Here is a 17,007-nt window from a genome sequence, read left to right as displayed (position 1 = left end):
GCAGACCTTCTAAATGTTGCTGTAATTTTTTACATCACCATTTTCATAGTGTGGTCCGAGGACTCACAGGGTCATTAGGAAACTCCATCTGTGTCAGATATTTGAGGGACAAGGTTTATATAATGACTTGGGGGGACAAAATCAGTAAAGTTTTTAAATATTTTCTACTCATGGATAGGCAGAACTAACATCATCAAAATGGCGATATTACCAAAAGTTCTCTAGGTTTAATGCAATGCCAATCAAAATCCCAATGGCATTTCTTGTAGAAATAGATAAAGCAATCATGAAATTCATATGGAGAAATAAAAGACCCAGAATAACAAAAGCAACTCTAAGCAGGAAGTGTGAATCAGGCGGTATAGCGATACCAGATTTCAAACTGTACTACAGAGCAATAGTAACAAAAACAGCATGGTACTGGTACCAAAACAGGTAGGTGGACCAATGGTACAGAATAGAGGACACAGAGACTAATCCACAAAGTTACAACTGTCTTATATTTGATAAAGGGGCTAAAAGGATGCAATGGAGGAAGGATAGCATCTTCAACAAATGGTGCTGGGAAAACTGGAAATCCATATGCAACATAATGAAACTGAATCCCCTTCTCTCGCCATGCACAAAAATTAACTCAAAATGGATCAAGGAGCTTGATATCAAATCAGAGACACTGCATCTGATAGAAGAAAAAGTTGGCTCCGATCTACATATTGTGGGGTCGGGCTCCAAATTCCTTAATAGGACACCTATAGCATAAGAGTTAATAACAAGAATCAACAAATGGGACTTACTCAAACTAAAAAGTTTTTTCTCAGCAAGAGAAACAATAAGAGAGGTAAATAGGGAGCCTACATCCTGGGAACAAATTTTTACTCCTCACACTTCAGATAGAGCCCTAATATCCAGAGTATACAAAGAACTCAAAAAATTAAACACTAAGATAACAAATAACCCAATCAACAAATGGGCCAAGGACCTGAAAAGACATTTCTCAGAGGAGGACATACAATCAATCAACAAGTACATGAAAAAATGCTCACCATCTCTAGCAGTCAGAGAAATGCAAATCAAAACCACCCTAAGATACCATCTCACTCCAGTAAGATTGGCAGCCATTATGAAGTCAGACAACAACAAGTGCTGGCGAGGATGTGGGGAAAAGGGTATATTTGTACATTGCTGGTGGGGCTGCAAATTGGTGCGGCCAATTTGGAAAGCAGTATGGAGATTCCTTGGAAAGCTGAGAATGGAACCACCATTTGACCCAGCTATTCCCCTTCTTGGACTATTCCCTAAAGACCTTAAAAGAGCGTACTATAGGGATATTGCTACAACGATGTTCATAGCAGCACAATTCACAATAGCTAGACTGTGGAACCAACCTAGATGCCCTTCAATAGATGAATGGATAAAAAAAAAATGTGGCATTTATACACAATGGAGTATTACTCTGCACTAAAAAATGACAAAATCATGGAATTTGCAGGGAAATGGATGGCACTAGAGCAGATTATGCTAAGTGAAGCTAGCCAATCCCTAAAAAACAAATGCCAAATGTCATCTTTGATATAAGGAGAGCAACTAAGAACAGAATAGGGAGGAAGAGCATGAGAAGAAGATCACCATTAAACAGGGATGAGAGGGGGGAGGGAAAGAGAGAGAGAAGGGAAATTGCATGGTAAAGGAAGGAGACCCTCATTGTTATACAAAATTACATATAAGAGGAAGTGAGGGGAAAGGGGAAAAAAATCGAGAGAGAAATGAATTACAGTAGATGGGGTAGAGAGAGAAGATGTGAGGGGAGGGGAGGGGGGATAGTAGAGGATAGGAAGGGCAGCAGAATACAACAGACACTAGTATGGCAGTATGTAAAAAAGTGGATGTGTAACCAATGTGAATCTGCAATATGTATACGGGGTAAAAATGGGAGTTCATAATCTGCTTGAATCAAAGGTATGAAATATGATATGTCAAGAGCTTTGTAATGTTTTGAACAACTAATAATAAAAAAAAATAAATTAAAATTTAAAAAATAAATATTTTCTACTCAGACTGATGTAAACAAAGAAAGCCACAAATGAATAATATATGGAGAAAAGGTGGAACATGACAGTATATCCTGTACATATTAAAAAGAGTGAGGGAATATTAAAACAATTAGATAAGAATCAAACCACTTAGATGAAATGGACATATTCTTTTTAAAGATAAGCACACCCAGACCTAACACAAGAATAATTTTATAAGGTCACCAGTCTTCTTTTTTCCCCCCAGTCCTGGGGATAGAACCCAGGGTTCATGCATGCCAAGCAAGCACTCTAACCACTGAGGTATGCACAAGCTCAGGTTACCACTTTAAAAGCAGTGATTCTTAAACCTTTTGGGTTTTGATTATCTTTATTTGTTTTTAAAAATTGTTGCTATTCTCAAAGAGTATTTTCTTTAGCCTTTGAGAGTTTTCTTATTGCAAATTAGAACTTTAAAAATATTTTCCAGTTCATTTACAAAATAATAAAGTTAACATGCATAACATTTTTATGAAAAATAACTTTTCCCAAAGAAAAAAATAATAATATACAATCTGTTGTGTTATCAGGTTGTTTAGCCTCTGGAAAACTCAGATGTACACTTGTGAAAGAATGAGAGTGAAAAGGTGAATAATAGATCAATACTTTTGTCTCTCAGTACTTTATAAAGTTGTAATTTCTACTTTCTGTCCTCTCCCCACTCCCCAAGTGCTATAGTCACTCTGCACTCCTGGTAAGCTAGCTCACTATTGTCTCCTTCAAGCTGCCATCATGGTTATCTGCCAGTATTTCATCAGGAGATAATCTCTGACAGTTATAAGATTTAGGAGACATCAGATAGGCCACACTTGGAGGTGGAAAGTGAGCTAGATGCTCAATAGAACAGAGAATAACATTGATGACTTACTCACTGGTGGAAATCCCTTTGCTGAAGACCTTTAGGGCTAAGTTACCAAAAGCTCAATAATCACTTGGGATTCTTACTGTCATGGCATCACTTGGCAGGAAACCACCTTCACAAAAGAAGTCTATTGAGAAGTACATCAAAGATTACATAAAATCAGTCAAAGACACACTTGAAGAACAGAAGCCAGAGTAAAATCTTTTATGATAGGGTCATCAGAACAAAACAAAGACATCCTTCCTAATTTAAAAAACTACCAGATCTTCCATTGGTGAAAACATGATTCCAGTAGGTATGGTTACTCTTCTAGACTATTGTGAGCATAGTGCAACCACTATATATGATTTTCTTTAAGGATGGTTTAAAAATGGGAAAATGTTAGTAAATTTGCTAATAATTTTGACTCTTTCACCTGTCTTCATAATTAGCACTGCATGTCATCCACATAATACCATGACTTAAAGATAAATGAGACTGATGTCATTTTGAATTCTTCATTTATTTTGACCATGATTTATTTGAATTGGAGACATTGTTTGTTAAAGAAAAAAAATATTGTGGTTATTTAAAAATAAAATGCATTTAAACTACAACAAGAAGTTGTAGTTTTCCTTATCTCTGACTTGCCCAGTTTCACATGAAATATGCTCTATTTATTTATTTTACCCTTTTTTTTTTTTTTTTTTTTTTGGTGTTGGAAATTGAACACAGAAGCTTTTATATCACTGAGCCACATCCCCAGCCCTTTTTTTAATTTTTAATTTTGGGACAGACCCTCACTAAGTTGCTTAGGATCTCAGCCTCCTGAGTCACTGAGATTACAGGTGTACCCCACTATGTCCAACTACCCTTGTTTCTGGATAAATTCCGGAACTCGTTCATTTTAAAGAACTCAGGCATTTGTCTTCTAAATAAAATTTGGGGAGTTTTGTTTTATACATAGACTAATTAGTACTCAAACACAAAAGAATCATTTTACTGAATTCTGGGGTTCTTTTTCCTCTGAGTAGCTTTCTTCCCTCTATACTGTACAAATTCTGATTACCTTCACCTTCTAGATTTGTCTCAACTTAGTGAAGCTGCCATGCTGTGTTTAGTGTAGACTTTTCTGCAGTGTTGTTTCTTTTTTTCTTAATTAGGTAAGCTCTTTAACTGTTCTATAACAGTCATAACTTAAATCTCTCTACTGTCCAGTGTCTCACAATCGTTTCATATATTTTGTTTACAAGAGGGTAAGTGTGATCTCAGTTATCCCACCATACCAGAAGCAGAAGTCAGGTTAATTTTTATTTCTAGAGCTGACTCAGGAATTAGGGTTTTACAGATAATTCAGTAAAAAATTGGGCAAAGGATCTGAGTAGACACCCCCTCAAAAGAAAAAAATGCTAATGGCCAATAAATATATGAAAAATTCTCATCTTCAGCAATTAGGGAAAGATTCTATCTTACCATACTTAGAGTGGCAACTATTAAAAAAAAAAGTAGCCCTGCAGAAACGTGCAGAAAAAGGAGCCCTTAAACAATGTCATTGGGAATATAAATTAGAACAACCGCTGTGGAAAACCATATGAGGTTCCTCAAAAAACTGAAAATAAAATAACCGCACGACCCAGCTGTTCCACTCCTAGGTATATATTCAAAGGAAATCAAGTCTGTATACAAAGACATGCTTGCATGTTCATGTTTATTGTGAATGGTGATGATGATTAATAAATTAATATTGTGGATTATTATTCACAGTAGCCAAAATTTTAGAATCAGCCTAGATGTGCCCATCAACAGATGAATGGATAAAGAAAATAAAGGAAGAAGAGATAGAAAAAGGGTGGGTGGATATAATTAATTCATGATGTATGCATGTGAAAATATCACAGTGAATTCCATCAATCCATACAATTAATGTGTATTATAGTAATAGAACAAATTAGTATAATAAAAATAAAGGATATTCTAAATTATTAAAAAACCACATTCACAAATTATTATCCAAAAAACCCTATTTTTTTTAAAGGCCTAAACCCATTTAATATATAATGGGTAATACTAGTCAAGGAAATATTTTTTTCTAAGTTTATTTGGCAAATTCTGCTTTGGTGCTTCCTATATGCTAGGTACTGTGCATTAATTTTCAGAATAAAGAATGAATGCAAGCATTCCTCCATCATCTCGAAGATTATAGTCTAGCAAAAAGAGAATTGCAAAAATGAGTAAGTAGAGCTCTTATAAGTACAAAGGAGAAAAATAAAGTGAACAAAGACACCTGATTTCGAATGAAGAGTCAGACAAAGCTGTCTTGAGAAGGTGACAGCTGAGCTAAGGTTTGAGATTTGAAGGATGAGTAGCAGTTCTTTAGTGAGGAGAAAAAACAGGTTGAGTAGAACATGTGTAGGAAGCATCAGGAGAGCCTTGCTTATTCTAAGGAACTGAGGAAGGCTAATATGGCAAGTGGACTATAGGAAAACAGTTCTGGAAAGTGGTGTGACAGAAGAAGTCTGCAGGATCTGAATCATAAAAGACTCAATATATTCTTATTCAGAATTTTTAAAATTCAGAATTTTATCAAGAAATGCACATCAAAACTAGATTAGGTGAATGATTAACCTTAAATGTGAAAACATGATTTTGTATGTAGAAACCTATAGTAGAGTTAATCATATCTGCCATTAGTTTACCATATAAGATAACTTCACAAGTTCCAAGGCTAGGACCTCTTTGGAGGAATATTTTTCAACTTGCCATATAAGGGAAGATAATAATGATTTAAGGATTGAATTGATAAACAGTGGTATGTGTTTCAATTCACATAAATGTCCCAGAATCCCATTTGTAGCCTTAAAGAGATCTCTTTGGAGGAGACAGAAACCAAGAGGAGTTGAGCAAAAGTGTTTGTAGCAGAAGTTGTAAGAATTTTTTTTAAAGATTTTTAATATGTTTTTTTAGTTGTAGATGGACACAATGCTTTTATTTATTTGTTTATTTTTATGTGGTGCCGGGGATTGAACACATGCTAGGAAAGTGCTCTACCACTGAGCCACAACCCAACCCCGTCAGAATTTTTTTTATTATTATTTTTCTCAGTGAAGAAAATGAAATAATAGGGATTGAACTTTGAAGAGAATAAAAAAATTTGAATTGAAAATTTGTGGAGTAATTATAATTTTAATAGAAAATGAGGCATTATTGTGTATTTGTTGAGGTTGACCATGAAATAATAGTTGAGTTCTTCTAACCTCTTATGTTACTTTTTCTATTTGCACTAGAATGAAGGTATGAACAAATCAGATAGCTAGGTTCATCTTGGTATTTTGCAGTCATATATCTAAGAAGTTTATTGTATTGATAAGAGGCATTTTTTAATAGAACAGAACATGGAATTTACATTGCCTAAGAAAGAATTTAGTGAAAAAGAAAAAAGGAAGACAGACAGGGATACAATAGAAAGTTAAGTTACTAAAGACCATCTGAGTCTTTAGTAACTTTAGTAATAGTTTTCAAATTAAAGATGGTAAAACAAACTACCAGAAGAGATAGTGGTTATAATGGGATACCTGAACTATGTTTTCTACAAATGGGTCAGTTTCAGATATTGGCTAGATTCATATGTTGGTAGTAACCACTGGCGTAAATGACGGGTAGATTATTATAGATCATTGTAGACGAACATGCCCCAGAAGTGAAAGTCTTTGGTTTTTGAGGGTTTGTCCTCAGGATTATATATGTCACTTAGGATGATAGCAGGACTTAGGGTAAAGGAGAAGACTTTAATTAGGATGTAAAGTCCTCAATGAGGGGGGTGCTATTAGGAAAATGGTAGATCATAGCAACAGAGAGGACAGCTGATCAACATGAGCATTAAAGGAGCAAGGTTTTGTGCATGTGTCTTAGAGTTGGGGGATAATCATAGCGAAAGGGAGTAAGAAGGATATTTAGCACCATTAGAGGGGACAATATGAGAAGTGGTCTTTTCAATAATATATTTCATTTAAAGTGAAGAGGCAAAGTAAATGATTACAATAAAGATTGAGGATATAGGGAAATTTCAAGTTATAGTTCTGGTGGTTTCATAGAAAGATTTGGAGAGTTGGGAAAGAGTGAAGGTCTGGGTCAAAGTTAAAGGAACTTCATGGGGATGATGGTTGGATTTGGATATACATTAAATACTTAGACAAAATGAGGAATAATAGCCATGATGAATTTTGCTCACCTGTTTCTTTGACATAGTGGGCTCTAGGCTCGGTCCCCAGAATACTTGTCTAATTTAACATAAGTGAAAGCTTCAGTTGATGGCAGTTTTTACTTGCCTTATAAGGCAAGTACTACAGCTTTTGTAGGTTTTTTTTTTTTTTTTTTTTTTTCTATTTTCAGTAGAGGACAGGGAACCTGAAGTGAAGGGAGTTAGAAAAAAGAAGATGGTACTACACATAATATATATGAGAATCTGTGCAGTAAGTTTGTCAGTACAGACCTGGGGTATTTCATATGTGGGTTCGCAGTAGTTTTAATCCTGTGCTCATTACCCCTTAAATATATCTTATATGTAATTTCTTGGTTTTTCCCATTTAGCCAGGATGTACTTAAGGAATGCATATTAAATATTTGTTAAAACAGAACAATATCAGAATAAACAAATGTCACATGAATTATGACTCTTTGATCCAAAATCTGATTCTCTGTGACCACAGAAGCAGCTATAGTTAGTCATCTTTGACGATTATTTTAAGTACATATGGCCCACATAAAGCTTAGAAAGTTTAAGGTAATGGTTTGCCTTTTCTATATACATTTTTAAACTGCACAAATTTTGTGAGCTATTTTTGAGTTTACAGATTCTGATACTATTTATAACGCCATGTTGTTTTTATTCCCAAAGAACTATCTCTTAAGTTTGTTGCCAGATTGACCATCTGCTTTTGTTTCTTAGTAGTCACTAGTTTTTCATTATGTACAAATCAAAGCATTTCTTTTGTTTATTCTTATTTTGGGGAATTTCACGTCAGGTCACTGTACAGAAGCTGATTTAATATCTTGGTGGTAGTTACTCTCCAGGATACATTTCTGATGTACTGTTTGCTTACCAAGATCTCGTTGATAAATTTGCTAGCTAGCCTCATGTGCTGAACAGTTAATCTTTTTTTTTTTCTGAACAATTATCTTGATGAATTTAAATTCAATATATATTTTAAAGATACCTTCTGTGAGCAAGACAGCATGTTAAATACTTTGGGAAACTTTAAAATATCAGAATTTTTCTATTTTCCATATGCCCATAGTCCATAGGGAGATGGCTTATATGTAAACATACCAATATCATATAGTTATAATTACTGTGAGACAAGAAAAGTAAAATTGCTTATAAGTTCAGGGATTCTAAGATCTTGATGTGATTATGGTTGTCTCTCATTCTGTGTTTCTGTCTGCCTTCTAAAATCAGGATGGTGTCAAAATAAAATCTAAAAATTGATACAGAAAATTTTAAAGTTTTTTTCTTTAATTTGCAAATGCTTGAAAGAAGAAATGTTGTGAAATGATATAGGAAACCAAGAATTATGTTATGAATAAGATGTGGAAAATTCAAAGCTCAAAACAGAACAAACAGGATTTTTTTAAATTGACACTGTGGGACACTTAACATACTTGTTTCTGAAAATAAAGTACACAAAGAATAAACAAGACCATAAGAAATATAAGAGACCTAGATAAACTTATTTGTAATTCTTAGTTTTATGGCTTGGTTCAATATTTTTGCGAAATGCAAACAGTTGACCCTTTCACTTAACTACTGGATGCCTTCTCACTTTGGCTGTTCAGACAACTAGTATACAGTTCTTGGGTTATCTTTTTTAAATTAAAAAGTCAATCCTAAATACTTTGTGAAATAAATAAAATTGCCAAGTACTTGTAGAGTCACAGGAGGCAAATGAATGAAATGAATTAGGAACATTTCTTTGAGTCCAAATCTGATTCTTTTAAAACACACACTTACACATGCACACAAACACCTCTCCCTACCAAACTTAACCATAAAGAAAATATAAGTGAACTTAAAAGTGATGTAGTATAGACTTAAGTGTCCACTTTTTTTTTTTTTTTTTTCCTGTTTGTGTTAAATACAACTAAAAACACTTGACATTGTGGGATACTTAACATACTTATCTCAAACAAACATGAGAAGACTGAAAGGGGAGAGAGAAAAAGGTGTATCAGCTCAGGACTTCCAGATCCAGATAATCTGACTTTAAAAATCCTGGGTATTTTTATTGCTTTAGATATTCCAGAATGGATGTAGAGAGGATGGCAACCAGAAATGTTGGGCACAGAGAAAAACAACAAAACAAAAAAACCCAAATCGGAAAATCTGTTCCCCTTAGCCAAGGACCAGGAGAGGAGTAGCTTAGTAAGACAGTTTCTAGAAAATAACCACTCCACTCCAGGCAAACAACACACACAGAAATCATCAGGATTAGTAAAAGCCAAGTGGGGACTTACACTTTAACTGTTTTCAGGTTGTAATGAGGCAACCTCTCCTACCATTATATCAATGGACACAACATGGAGAGCATGGAGTACACATTGTCAGGGATTTCCCACTTTTGTGCATTATGAGTAGCTTTTTCCCTTTTCTCTCCCCCACTATGGTCACAAAAGCCCAGTGAGGAAACTGACTCTACCCTGCTAGGCAATTGTTCACCAGATTGTACACTAGAGCAGTGTTAGGGGAATCCTGCTGTTATACAATAGAACATTTAAATATGATCCAGAATTTCTTACATAATATTCCATATATCCAGATTTCAATAAAACTCTGTCATACCAAGAACCAGAAAGCTTTAACTTGAATTTAAAAGGATAATGCATAGCGCTAGGATTATAGGCTTGCGCCACCTATAATACGCAAGCCTATAATCCTAGCTTCCTGGGAGGCTGAGGCAAGAGGATCACAAGTTTGAAGGCAACATAGACAACTTAGCAAGACTCTGTCTTAAATGAAAATAAAATTGGACTAGGGCTATAGCTCAGTGGTAGAGGACTTGCCTAACATAAGCGAGGCCTGGGATTCAATCCTCAGTACCATAAAAATGAAAAGACAATGCATGCTGACACTGAGATAGCATGATGTTATATTTATCTAAAAGGAGCCATCAAGGCAGTGTTTCAACAGTTATGAATATACTTGAAACAAATTTTTAAAAGTGGAAATTTTCAACAAACCGTAAATCTTCATAAGAAAAAATTATCATAATCCATATAAAAAAAAACTCAGTGGACAAAACTTTGACAAAACTGATAAAGGAAAGAAATTACCAGTACCAGGAGTGTAAAAAGATACAGACCCTACAAACATCAAAAGGATAACAAGGGAGTAAATAGTATAAACAGCTCTACACAAATAAGTTTGATGACTTTGATGAAATGAACTAATTTCTCAGCTGCAAGTACTGCAGCTCACCCAATATGATATAGATAATTTGAATAGTACTATAAACATTAGGTAAATTTAATTTGTAATTTAAAATAAAATCAAGCCAAGATGGTTCATTGGAGAATTCTGCCAAATGCTTAAAGAAGATTTTGCTGTGTTTTGAGAGTCTGTACCAGGAAATACAAGATAAGGGAATGATTTCTAATTCATTTTATGAAACCAACATTGTCTTGATACCAAAGTCAGACAAAGACAATACAAAAGAGAAAACTGCAAACCAGTATCCTTCACAAGTATACATGAAAAAAAAATCTTTAACAAAATATCAATAAATATAATTCAATAATATGTAAATATAATTATACTCTATGAAAAATGGACTCATTCCAGTTATTCTGAGTTGGCTGAATATTTGTAAATTCATCTTTGTAATGTGTCAAGGTAACCACATTAACAGGATAATGAAGAAAAATTACATGATTGTATCAGTTGTTGCAGAAACATTTGACAATGTTCAGTACCATTTTTGATTAAAACTTGGAAGAAACTAGCAATAAAAGGAAGCTTTCTTGACTGGATAAAGAAAATGAAGAGTTAGCATCCTACTTGATGAAGAATGATCAGAGAACATGTTACTTTTTCCCTATAATAGGAAAAAAAGTGGCCTGGATGTCCACTCTCACCACTCTTTATCATAGTGTTAGCAGCACAAAAAAAAAAACAAAAAAAAAAAAAAACAAACAACAACAACAAAAAAAACCCAGCTGGGGATAAGGACATGCAGATTAGAAAAGGAGAAATCAAACTCTTCCTTCTGTCTTATGATATGATCATCTAGGTAGAAAATCCCATGTAATGTACAAAAGAACTTGTAGAACTAATAAGTGAATTTAGCAGGATCACAGGATACAAGATCAGTATACAAAAGTCAGTTGTATTTCTCTAGCCTAGCAATGAACTTGTGTAAATAAAATTAAAAATAGAGCAGTACTTGGAATTGCTAAAAAATAAAAACCAAAAAGACTTGATATAAATCTAATAAAACATGAATAAGACTTGTATCCTGAAAACTATACCATGTTGATGAAAGAAATCAAAGACCTAAATAAATTATCAAGACATAGTGTGTTCATAGATTGGAAAATTCAATATAATGTGAATGTCTGTTTTCTCCAAATCGATATATTGAGTTTAACAAAACTCTTTTCAAAATCCTAGCAAGTTTTTGTTTGTTTATTTATTTGTTTTTGTAGGCTTAGAATTATCCTGAAATTTATAGGGAAAGGCAAAGGAACTTGAGTAGCTAAAGCAGTCTGGGGTGGGAAAGAAAAGAAAGTCTCACTATTTAATATCAAGACCTATATAGGCAGAATAGTCAAGGTAGTGTGGCATTGGTGGGCAGATGATAAACCACTAGGTCAATAAAAAAGACCAGAAACCCAGGCATAGCTCCAAATAAGAAAGGTCAGTTTATTTTTGACAAAGGTACAAAAGAGGAGGTACACGATAGAGGTTGGATGGTGTTTTCAACAAATGACGAGTTGGATATTTATAGAACACAAAATGAATATCCATACACTATATGGACTTTTTGAGATTGACTTCTTAATATTTTATTTAATATCTTTAAGATGCTGCATATATCACATTTCTCTTTATTGCTGAGAAGAATCCCATGGAATGGACACACAGTGGATGTCCCAGAGACATAACTGTTGGGGAAACCTCTCCTACTTCCTTTGCACTTTTACTTATGTCAGAAAGCAAAACAAAACAACAACAAAAAGGTTTTGTAAAAATCCTAGCTAAAATTCTCAAAAAAGGAAACTAAATGAAGGCACAGGATCTCTGGGAAGTTAAATCTGCGAATGTAAGCTGTCTTATCCAGATTACATTTTTCTAAAGCCTGGAAAACTTGAATTTTCTCTCCTCAGCTTCAGGGAACATTGAGGAATTAGAAGAAATAATAGAATCTTTCTGAAAGGTCTTTCTGAGGTGATGAATCAGAGAAGTCTTCTATTCTACTTGAAGCTGAGTTTCAGAAGGCTGAATTGAAAACCACCATCAACAACGCCATCCTTCAAGACTGCAAGACAGTTTGATTTTCTCCATGTTTCTCAGTTTTTATGTTTGCATCCAAGTCACTTGGAGGGCTTGTTAAAACAAAGATGACTGGAGTTTAAGGTTCAATGGTGTGAAATAAGGCCTAAAAATATGAATTTCTAATAAATTTCCAGGTAATATTGATTTTGTTGTTTGGGGACCACATTTTGAAAACTTTTAGTCTAGATAAAACCTTGGAGTGAATATGGAAGACAAGATCACTGCTACAAATTTTGAGCAACCTGACCCTCCTGTAGTTTGCAATTCACTTTTAACCTCATCTAAATGATCCTCCACCTCACCAAAAAAAATAAAAAATTTGATTTGGATTTATCTCCATAAAAGTTATAATTGTAGATTGGCAATGAGTATCCTTAGACTTGTAAAAGCACATAGTAGGTCTCTTTGGAGAAACTGATCTTCACCCTAGAGCTGAAAGTTTTCCCAGAAGTAAAATTCTAAGTAGAGTTAAAACAAAAACAGAAAAACTAAGCACTGTGAGTAGAATGAGTAGAAGTAAATAATAAATCTACCAGAGATTTAAAATAATCAGAATATGAGTTACATGTTAAATATATTAATATGTTTAAGCAAAAGACCAGTTGAAAATATGTTGTAGGGTTCAGAAATTATAAAAGTGTCCAAAAACATTTTTTTAAAAAAGAATATAGCTAGAACTTATGCAGTTAAATTATACTAATTGAGCCTTTAAAAACGTCTTTAATGGGTGACTTTATATACACTTGAAGAAGGAAACAGCTGAAATATTGTCTAGCTTATATTCAAAAGAAACGTGAAAACTATAAAAGAGAAGTCATTACATATGTTTATCTTTAAATTAACCTGAATAGCTTTCATAAAATGGTGAAAAGTCAACATTATTGAAGATAATAAATAAGAATTTTCTTTAGCTCATGAACAACACTAACTTACACATTTAAGATAAGCACAGGAACCCAAACTGATTAAATAAAAGGAAATCCTCATCTAGTCTTGTTACAGTTACAGGCCAGAATACCGAAGACAAAAGTCATAACCAGAGGAGGAAGGTAGATTTACCTTCCATGATGTCATAAGCTGAAGATATTTTATCTTAGAAGAAATGTTATCTTAATTAAAAGGGAACAATGTCTATAAATTATATACTAAGGGGGGGGGGGAATTCATACAGATTAAAAACTAAGAATTTGCAATTTGAAAGTCTCACTAAAGGAAATTCTGAAGAATGTACTTTAGGCAGGAGGAAATTCTTAGGTAGAAGGCCTGGTATATAAAAAGGAATAAAAAGCACAAAAAGTAGAAAATATCCTAGTACATTTAAACAAACGGTGATTTTATAAGATAGTAATCATGTTTCATAGGGTTTTTTTTAAAGAGAGATAATTTTTTAATATTTATTTTTTAGTTTTCGGTGGACACAACATCTTTATTTTATTTTTATGTGGTGCTGAGGATCGAACCCAGAGCCTCGCGCATGCCAGGCGAGCGTGCTACCGCTTGAGCCCCATCACCAGCCTCAACCCTGTGCCTAATAGAAGAAGTAAAGTAGGACCATATCTCCACCATTGTCCGCTTAGGAAATGACTTCCTTATCCAGACTCCTAAAGAACAAGAAGTAAAATCAAGAATCAATAAATGGGATGGATTCAAACTAAAATGCTGCTTCTCAGTGAAGGAAACAATCACAAGAAGAGAGAGCTATAGAATGGGAGAAAATCTCTACCACATGCACCTCAGATAGAGCACTAATCTCCAGGATATAGAAAGAACTCAAAAAACATAACATCAAAAAAAAAAAACAATAAATGAGCTAAGGAACTGAACAGACACTTTATAGAAGAAAAAATAAAATCAGTCAATAAGCATGAAAAAGTTTTCATCATCTCTAGCGATTAGAGAAATGCAAATCAAAAGATTTCATATCACTCCAGTCAGAATGCCAATCATCAAGAATACAAGGCAGTAATAAATATTGGCAAGGATGTGGGGAAAAAGGTACACTCATACATTGCTGGTAGGACTGCAAATTGGTGCAAGCACTCTGGAAAGCAGTATGGAGATTCCTCAGGAAACTTGGAATGGAATCACCATTTGACTCAGTTATCCTGTTCCTTGGTTTATACCCAAAGGACTTAAAATCAGTACACAACAGTGATGCAACCACATCAGTATTGATACCAGCTCGGTTTACAATAGCTAAACTATGGAACCAAAATAGATGCCCTTCAACAGATGAATGGATAAAGAAAATTTGGTGCATATACACAATAGAATATTACTCAGCCTTAAAGAAGAATGAAACTTTGGCATTTGCAGGTAAATGGATGGAGCTGGAGAAAATCATGTGAAGTGAAATAAGCCAAACCCCAGAAAACCAAAGGCTGAACGTTGTGTCTCGTAAGCAGATGTAATCCATAATGTGGGATAGGGGAGAGGAAGAATGAAGGAATTTTGGATTGTGCAGAGGGGAGTGAGGGGATGGAAGGAAGTGTGGGGATGGGAAGGATGGTGTAATGAGGAGGACATTATTATCCTATACACATGTATGATTACAGTACCAGTGTGACTCTGCACTATGTTCAGCCAGAGGAAGGAGAATTTGTGCTCCTTTTGTGTACAGTGTACCTAAATGCATATTAATGAAAACAAATTTAAAAATAAGAAGTGAAGGGTGGAAAAATGACATATCATTCAAACACTAATATATATTTTTTCTTTGAGGGTTGGTTTCTGGGGATTGAATCCAAGGCCTCACAATTGCTAAACATAGTCTCTACCATGGAGTTCCACTACTGACCCCCAATATAGATAGAGTTAAGGCAAAAGTCTTTACTAGAGGTAAATTGGGTTGTTTCTGACTGATAAAAGCTACACTTCAACAGAGAAATAAAATAATTCTAAATTTTACAGACCTAAAACTCTGATTCCCAAATATATAAAGCAACAAAAAGTAAAATACAAGAAGGAAAAGACATTTATAATCATAGTTTTCATACTTACTCACTGATAGAATAAGTCAACAAAACAGTGACATAAAACTTGTTACAGTATTTTTTTTTTAATCAGTTTCACATCTGCAGCATCTGAGGTCATGTCCTCTTTCTCTCTACTCTTTGTGTGTGTGCCATCTTTTACTTTGTAGTCATAAAACCTGAGTCCTCCATCCTTAACCTTTTTAAAACCCAACTTGTAGTTTTGTTGATCCTTTCATTTTTGTTTCATTAATTTATTCTTTCATGTCATCCTCATCATTTCTTTTATTATACTCCTTGGGTTTATTTATTACTCTTTTTCTAACTTCTTCAGATTGACATTTAACCTATTAACTTTTACCACCCTGTCCCCCCCCCAATAGATGTACATGATGGTGAGATTCACTGTGGTATATTCATATATGTACATAGGATTCAGTCCAGTGTCTTTGCCTATCCCAGCACTCCTCACTTCATTTCATACCCCTTTGTCTACTCCCCTGATTTTCTTTTCCTTTTTTTGCGCCCCCCCCCCTTATTTTGAATTATTGTCCACATAGCAGAGAAGACATTTGACCTTTGACTTTTGGGAATTGGCTTATTTCACTTAGCATGATAGTTTCCTTAACATCCATTTTCTAGCAAATTCCATAAAGTCATTCTCCATTGTGTGTATATACAATATAACAATATAATAGTATAATAGTCTTCAGATTCATGCTTTTTCTAGCAAATGTCATAAAGTCATTCTTTTTATGGCTGAGTAATATTCCATTGTGTATATTATACCACTTTTTTTTTTTTTTTACCCATTTATCTGTTGGGGAAACCTAGGTTGGCTTCATAGCTTAGCTATTGTGAATTGTGCTGCTATAAACATTGATGTGACTGCATCATTGTAGTATGTTGATTTTAAATCCTTTGGATTTATATTGAGGAGTGGGGTACCTGGATAATATGTTGATTCCATTCCACATTTTTTGAGGACTCGCTATACTACTTTCCAGAATGGTTACACTAATTTACAGTCCCACCAAAAATGTTGTATGAGTGTACCCTTTTCCTCACATCCTCACCAACATTCAATGTTACTTATGTTCTTGATAATTGTCTTTCAGACTAGAGAGAGATGAAATCTCAGTGTAGTTTTAATTTGAATTTTTCTTATTCCTAGGGATGTTGAACAGTTTTTCATATATCTCTTGATAATATTTCTTCTTTTGAGAAGTGTCTGATTAGTGCCAATTTATTGATTGGATCTTTTTTTTGTTGTTAATTTTTTTTTAAACGTTTTCTATTGCATTTTTCCTTCCAGGATTACTAAATTCATCCAAACCATCCACCTGCAAACCTTTCTTTTTCTTTTTTCTTTTCCTTTTTCTTTTTCTTTTTTGAGGGCCTACCCAACTATTTATGGACACTGAAATTTGAATTTCATATATGATTTTCACATGTCATATAACATTGTATTTTTTAATTTTTTCCCAACCTTTTTAAAAATTTTTATTCTTCTTAGTTATATATGATAGTAGAATATAATGTGACTTATTTATACAAGCATGGGGTACATCTTATTCT

At 34.0% G+C, this 17,007-nt stretch overlaps 1 protein-coding gene and 1 pseudogene across 5 annotated transcripts in view; both read left to right on the top strand.

The window, feature by feature from the left end:
* Window positions 1-17,007, top strand: part of Mapk8 (mitogen-activated protein kinase 8) — a 113,950-nt gene that overhangs the window by 23,623 nt on the left and 73,320 nt on the right. The gene's annotated exons all lie outside the window — the stretch shown is intronic.
* Window positions 2,834-3,316, top strand: LOC114102427 (translationally-controlled tumor protein-like; annotated as a pseudogene).

Source organism: Marmota flaviventris, chromosome 4 (assembly GCF_047511675.1).
Source record: "Marmota flaviventris isolate mMarFla1 chromosome 4, mMarFla1.hap1, whole genome shotgun sequence".
Taxonomy (NCBI): domain Eukaryota; kingdom Metazoa; phylum Chordata; class Mammalia; order Rodentia; family Sciuridae; genus Marmota; species Marmota flaviventris.
The sequence above is the reverse complement of the archived record's forward strand: the minus strand, read 5'-3'. Positions and strand labels throughout refer to the sequence as shown.